We start from the raw sequence: 7,808 nt of genomic DNA, 5'->3' as shown, positions 1-7,808 counted from the left end.
TAGAAACAGCTACAGTCTTTAAGGATTACTACAGGAAGGAGAGTACTAATTCAGAGGTCAAACCTTTGGGGCTTATATTAACAAAAGCTAGTGAAATTAAATTATGCTGTGACTGAAATAAACTGGGGAGATTTGTTGGAGCCAAACTGACCAAATACACTGCCTTGCCTGCTCTATTCTGCATATTAACTATCTTATTAACTATACAATTGATTCTCTGCTTTATTGATTGATTGTTGCATTCATTCTCTCTTTCTGCTTTTTGTTTTCCTGCCAAATTTATCAGTTTAATTGCACAACTTTCTCCCTAAGTGGCTCATTCCCTAATCAACTCTTTCATTCACTGCTGAGCCTGTTTCTCACCCAGTTCACTGCTCAGCTGAATCCCAAGCCTTCACCTGTCTGATCTTCTTGGCATTTGTGACAAGCTGTGGGGCCCCTCAGGGTTCAGACGACGGGTTCTATTTGATGCTTTGAACGTTAGGAGATTTGATATTTATTCTACATGTGCCCAATAAAAAACCACACTGTACATCATCAATGATCATCTTTTTGGTGTTCTGATAGTGAACCAGAGCTATGAAAAGTCATGGTAAAGGATCTGTAAAAAGCCAGTGGTCCCGGTTTAAATAGATGCCTCTTTTAGACAGCACTTGTCTACATGACAACTGACTGCTATCAGACTGCCCGAGGTAAAACTGCTTTTCAAATCTGAGTTACAGAAGACAAGCGAATCTGTTTATTGCAAATCTCAGGGAGGATTTGCAGCTTTGACTGCCTGACTAGCCTGGCTAGCTGACCAGCTGAAAAGGGCACAAAAGCCACTTAAAAATTACGTCAGGTTGCTTAGGACCTTTTCCCTTTAAGTGTTGAATACTGCCAAGGAGGGAGGATCCACCACTGCTCTGAGCAGTCTGTCTCCATGCTTGGCTATCCTATCTCCAGGCAGCATTTCCACTGGTACAGCTTTTGCTGTACACCACTCAGAGAATGTGGACTCCATCTTCTCCACAGTTTCCCTTCCAGTAGCAAAGGGCAGCAGTTGGATCCCACTCACCCCTCTCCTGCACAACACAGGCTCCAGCAATTTGGCAATATGACAGCAAAATGAGAAAGTACCATATGCTGAGAGCAATGGAAACAAAAAGTGTCTGGCCAACCCCAACCTGTGGCTAAACTACTAAAACAACCCAAGAAACTGACAGAAATCATACATGGGGAAAGGGATGTATTGGGAACTCTTCTTGGATGAAGGACATCAGGGGGCAGTGGGAATAGAGAAGATTCCCAGACTTACCAGGGTCACTGACAAAGGCCAGAATTACTAAATAACATTCAAAAAAATCATCAAAACCAGGGCTAATGGGGGAAGAGTAAACAAGAACAGGTTTAGTGGGCAGAAGGGGAGAAAAGGTAAACCAAATGGTATTATTGGGAAGCTCAAGGGTGCCCATCAAAGCAGCCTTGCACAGAGGGTGACAATAACCCTGTTTTTCTGTCCATAGCACATCCCCAACTTGACTCTGTGTTCACGGAGAACTGGAAGGTTTCTTTGAATGCCAACAAGACAAAGTCCCAGAGGGGGTGGAGAATCAACCAAACTTCTCCAACATCCTCCTCTCAGGACAGAGAACTTCTTTCTTTCCCTTTTACTATTTCCTATCACCAACTTTCTATCCTTTCAATTGCCCCTCCTACACTCCACCACATCTTTGGTCCTTCAACTTTACTTATTTTCCACATACCACCTCATATTTCTCCTTATATTTCTAGGTATATTAAATGCAACCTATAACATGTAACCCTTTTCCATCCTCTTGCCTACTACAGTTAATACTCCCTGCTTCCAAAGGCATGGCTTAAACCACTAGATCTTTGTTAGCTTCCTTCCTTAAGAAAGTGAGTTTTAGGCAGGCACACTGCACATCTGCCAGTTTTCCCTGCCACTTCTTGAACCAATGTGGCTTTTCAACAGAATGTCAAGGAGCTGAGGATGATCAAGTTCCTACAGGTTCTGAGGATGTTCATGACCAGGCAAAAGAGGGACAATAGTGCACCTACTGTCAGAAAAACAGACCCAATTCACACGTTATGTATTGTCTGGCAGCCCAAGCCACAGGCACACTGCTCCTGGCTGGTTACACTGTTTGCTTGTTCGTGCCAAGAAGAAGCACCATAGGGGACACGAGGGAGAGCTGGAGTATTGCAGAGGGATAGCTGAAACAAGGTGGGACACAAATCTGTAGGAAATTCTGCTCAGGGAATTATTTGCCTTTTAAATCCATGAAACGCTGGCCCAAATAAAAATCACATGAAACATTTCTACTCAGGTTTTGACAAATAACAGGTTGGAACTATTTATTTAAAATCAGATTTGTGATTAAAATCAAACTTATGCTATTTCAAATTCATAATAAAGCTTTTTTTATTTAATTAAATATTAAATCTAACATGATTTAAAACAACAATATTGCTGATTAGATACTTTGTCTTAATATGAGAAAATAGCTACAGGCAAAAGCACATTGAGTAAAACACACATTCTTTACCTGGAGAATATGTTCTCTGAGTTCAGAGATGCTACATTTGGCATTAAACATGTGTGTTTATAAATAAAACAGATTGTTTTATTTTACAACAACTTTTAGTAGCAAAAACTTAACAAGAATATGGTTTCATTGTGAAGTGCCAAGAAACAAAACCTGCTTAGACTGATTTCAACTTACTAAATCAATGCAGATCATTTTATTTCAAGAAGGCAGCCAAGACCCAAACCAAGCTGGATTCCTACACTCATATCTAAGCATCCTAAGGAAAGTGTCTCAAAGGCATCTCAGTGACTTCATAAGAACCACAGAACCATCAAGGTTGGAGGAGACCTCCAAGATTGAGTCCAACCATTAGCCTTCAGTGCTCAAGCCCCATGGCCACAGGACATAGCCACAGGTGCTACAGTAGCCCCAGCAGTGTTGGGCTTAACTTCCCACCCTTCCTAGGGAAAGGAGACACAGCACACTTACAGTTCACCCTCTTTGCAAGCTCTTGCCTTCCAGTATTTTGTACAAATGCATGGCTTTCCCATGGTAAGGGTGTCAGTAAAGCCCTGACATGGACCCATGCTCTCTCTTTTCTTAGCACATGCAAATGTTTTAAATTAGAGATTTCGGAGAGAAAAGTAATTTCTCTGAGAAATGTGACATTTTTAGAGGAGTTAGGAAACAAACTGAAAAGGCAGCCACAGGTCTGACACATTTGATAGGACACATTTCAACTTACGGCTTAATCAGTAAATCAGATTCGATTCTTCTACATATATTTTTGTCTGCTTTCACTATATTCACACCTTAACCTCCCAGGCTCTTCCAAGTTCTCTGCCACCACCTCCCTGCCTACCCTCAGCAAAACTCCCCACACCATCTCCCCAGGCCTCTGAGCATGCTGCTTCATCTTTAGCTCTTGATACCAACTTCAGTTTTGGAAATTCAGCAAATTAAACCTCTTGAAAATAAAACATAGAAGACCACATGTCTACAACAGCATCTGTGTAGTGTCTATGACACTTGCTGTTCACTGCCACCTCTTCACCAGGTACACATGGATTTACCTGTGGATATGTGTTGTGTCCAAAGACATAAATATAATTTTTAGAAATTGCAGGACTCATAAAGTTTAGCATAGAAATCAATCAGCAAACGCCAAGAAATCCATGATCGAAGCCTGAGAATTAGTACAGCTGATCTTATCTTCTGCAGAGTGATGAGTATGCCTTGGTCTTCTCTTCAATAGTCTTCATAGTTATACGAGGAACATTTTGAAATCCTAGGAAAGAAATTAAGATCCAGCCACCTCTACACGATTTCCTTCCAGTTGAGATTTCCCTCTGCAGAAGAAGCATATCCACACACAGAACTGGCACAGGAGGACCTTCCCAGACCAGCAGGTCCCAGTTCTCCTGCAACCACAGCCCTCAGCCAGGGAGGTACATGGAAAATAAAAGTAGCCCTAAGGTTTTGGTTGTTAGTAGCAAAAGAAGCAAGTAGCAAATAATTTTAAAGACCTTTCTCTCTTGTTTATCTATGCCTTGTGTGAAAACAGGTCAGCCACTGGACAAGATGTTTACAGGAAAACCTTAGCATATTTCAGTCTGTGCAACTTTTGTGGCAAAACTGAGTAAATATGTAAATAACTAGTCTTTTGTCTTCCATGGGATTAGTTGATTACTGGAACAAGTAAAAAAAAAAAAAAGAGAGAGAAAACATCATTTCTGAGCCAAGCAATTTTATTTGGTGCATGTTGTTTTCCAAACAGAAAAAAGTATTGTTTCTCTAAAATTAAGGACAGATTGAATGTAGTGTGAGGTCTAAACAGGCTTGCATGTTCAGCCATTTGTGGTTAGGGAAAAAGAGCAATGGGTCTTCTCTGACTAAGGTGCACTAGGCATTTATTTTTATTTATTTTTAATCTCCAGCTCTTCACAAAGCATGCTTGGATTCAAAGAGAGATGTTTTCATAAGCAAGCTTTTGTGTACAGCGGTGTTTCAGCTGTATTTCAGAAATTAAGAGTCATCCATCTGAGATCTGCTTTAATGACTAATTTCCCTACTATAGAGTTTAAAGTACAAAAAACAGCCACCGACTGGCAGAGCCAAGCTTTCAGTTGCCATGCAACACCCCTGTCGCAGGTTTCCCTTCATCTTCTAGTGCTTTTACTCCAGCTCTGTTCTTCATGGATGAAAGTTACGCAATGCTTTCTAGATACTTAACAGCAGATGTATTAAATTTCTAATCTGATATAAACCAGACTGCAATTTTCTACTGAAAAAGTCACATCAATGAATTTAATAATGTTTTAAATTATAGTCTTTGATAGCAGAGTATTTAGTTTTCAAATTTACATTATGCTGATTTCCTTCCATATGAATCAGCGACAACTCTCTTTTGTCTATGTCTTCTTTTAAGTGCCTGTGGGATTTTGACAGTATTTTGTGGAGAGAAAGATCTCATCCAAGCCTTTGTGAAGCTACCTGTCCACACACTAGCTGGTGGCAAACACAGAGCACTAGCTCATCGGAAGACAGAGATGGACACTGTGACTCCTGTGATAGTAGCTGCTAATTTCCTCATCCCCTTCATGCTGACCAGACCAGAGACACAAGCTGTACCCTCTCCACCTGAGTTGCCATTATGAGTGGGAACAAGAGGTTTTGCTATCAACTTGAATCAGATTTGAAGAGACGAAGTAGACAATAATGACTTGATATTTTACAATGAGACTCTGAGTCATGGAGTTGCCTATGCTGTTGCCTACCTTCCTATTTTGCAAACGAGTAAGTGAGTATTATCAGTGGATTGTAACCAAAATTTAGAGCAATCTAGACATACTAATGAAGCTACACATACATTCAAGGCTCCAGAGTAGCTCTGAATTGGCAAAGACAGCCATTTCTAAGCACAACAGGCACTAGACATCCCAAAAACAGCACTGTCACATAAAGACTATTTTCCTTTATTTTTCCTACATGGATGAATGCACAGGTTCTCTTGTGGTGTTTCTGAAATCTGTTTTGACAATGTAAGAGCCTAATTCTATAAATTACTGGAATTGTTTAAATTTCACATAGGCTAAAACTGGTTGCAAATTTTGTGTATTTGCCATGATGATGAATATTCATAGTTTTTGTTCTGCTCTTTGGGTAATAGAATTACATACCAGTGGTTTTTACAATAAAATGCATTTTTGAAAACAGACTACTTACAGTATCTAAATTATGTTCAAAAAATAGTCTAGAAAGATGCTGCCTGTCTACTTATTTTCTTCAGCTGTTGACCTGAGATTTATAATAAGTATTACCATGTGATGTATTTGTATGGATTCAATGATTCTCTCTTTCAATACAAACATTAGGCTTTGTAAAGCATAAAGCTTAATAGGTGAAAGCCTTTTCTAAAGGAAATAGTGCTTTAATAAAGTTGTCATTATATAAAGTAGGTTTTGCTTTTTCTCACTGAAAGCTTCATTCTGCTGCAGAGGAAAGAGCAGACGAGTCAAGACAACAGAATAATTTTCATTGCATTCAGAGTCTTTGAGTGAAACCCTGGTTCTGAGAAACCTCATGTAAATCTTCTCCTGTACAGATTTTCATATGAGTTGCTCTGTTTTTTAACAAGTAGCTTCTCCTCCTTCTCCCTGCTGTTTGTTGGTCCAGGCTGGGTCAGCCCCAAAGGTATTGATGGGAGCTCCCAGTCCCTGTCAGTTTCACATATTTCCCCTCCTTGCTCTTAGGTTCCTGTAGAGAAGAATTTTGTGGGGGTCAGAAAGGAGCCTTGCTCATCCTTGGCATCCCTGTACACCTAGCAGTGACTTCAGACCTGGCCTTCGTTGAGTAAAAGCCAAGCAGACTACTTTCAGAGCAATCCAAATCAAGCTGGTCTTCTTAGCATTTTGTGCCCTTTTTATTTTCTTCACAGCTGTTACTGTTTTTTTGGCATCCTTTTTGTCACAGCAAGACTTCTTAAAAAACAGTGTCCTTTATCCAGCATGTGGGGGTTTTCTCTTTGCTGCCATGTCATTGTTGTTCTACTGATTGAACATCATCTCCATGAATTCTATAACCTTTATGTAAGTTTAGAGAATCATAGAATGGTTTGTGTTGGAAGGGACCTTAAATATTATCTACTTCCAAGCAGGGACAGCTTTCACTAGACCAGGCTGCGTAAAGTCCCATCCAGCCTGGCCTTGAACACTTACAGGGATGGGGCATCCACAGCTTCTCCGGGCAACCTGTTCCAGTGTCTCACCACCCTCACAGTAAAGAAATTATTCTTAATATCTAATCTAAACCTACTGTATTTCAGTTTAAAGCCATTACACCTTGTCCTATCACTACATGCCCTTGTAAAAAGTCCCTCCCTAGCTTTCTTGTCAACCCCCTTTAGGTACTGGAGACTGACAGAAGGTCTCCCCGGACTCTTTTCTTCTTCAGCTGAACAACCTGAACTGTCTCAGTCTGTCTCCAAAGGAGAGGTGCTCCAGCCCTCTGACCATCTTTGTGACCCTCCTCGCTACTTGTTACAGCAGGTCCGTGTCTTGTGTTAGGGACCCCAGAGCCAGACACAGTAGACAGAGTCTCACAAGAGCAGAGTAGAGGGTCAGAATCACCTCCGTTGAGGCCATGCTGCTTTTGATGTAGCCTGAGATACAGCTGGCTTTCTGTGCTGCAAATGCACATTGCCAAGACATGTTGAGCTTCTCATCAACCAAACATCCTCAGCTCCTCCTCAGGGCTGCTTTTGGTCTGTCCATTGCCCAGCCTGTATTTGTGCTTGGTACTGCCCCAATCCAGATGCAGAACCTTGAATTTGGTTTTGCTGAACTTCATGAAGTTCACACAGGTCCACACCTCAAGCCTGTCAAGGTCCCTTTGGATGTCATCCTTTCCCTCCAGCATGTCAACAGCATCAGATAGTTTGGTGTTGCCACAAACTTGCACTTGGAAGTACAATCACTGTTCAGCTGACAGTCAGTAAGTCTGAATATAAAATTTTCAGAAATCCTTACTCCAGTTTGGGCTGATAAAACGTAAGTTATGTGCATTTGCACCTCAAGCCTGTCAAGGTCCCTTTGGATGTCATCCTTTCCCTCCAGCATGTCAACAGCATCAGATAGTTTGGTGTTGCCACAAACTTGCACTTGGAAGTACAATCACTGTTCAGCTGACAGTCAGTAAGTCTGAATATAAAATTTTCAGAAATCCTTACTCCAGTTTGGGCTGATAAAACGTAAGTTATGTGCATTTGACAGGCTGAGT

This window comes from Acanthisitta chloris, unplaced genomic scaffold (genome assembly GCF_000695815.1).
Source record: "Acanthisitta chloris isolate BGI_N310 unplaced genomic scaffold, ASM69581v1 scaffold7289, whole genome shotgun sequence".
Taxonomy (NCBI): domain Eukaryota; kingdom Metazoa; phylum Chordata; class Aves; order Passeriformes; family Acanthisittidae; genus Acanthisitta; species Acanthisitta chloris.
Note: the sequence above shows the minus strand (reverse complement) of the source record.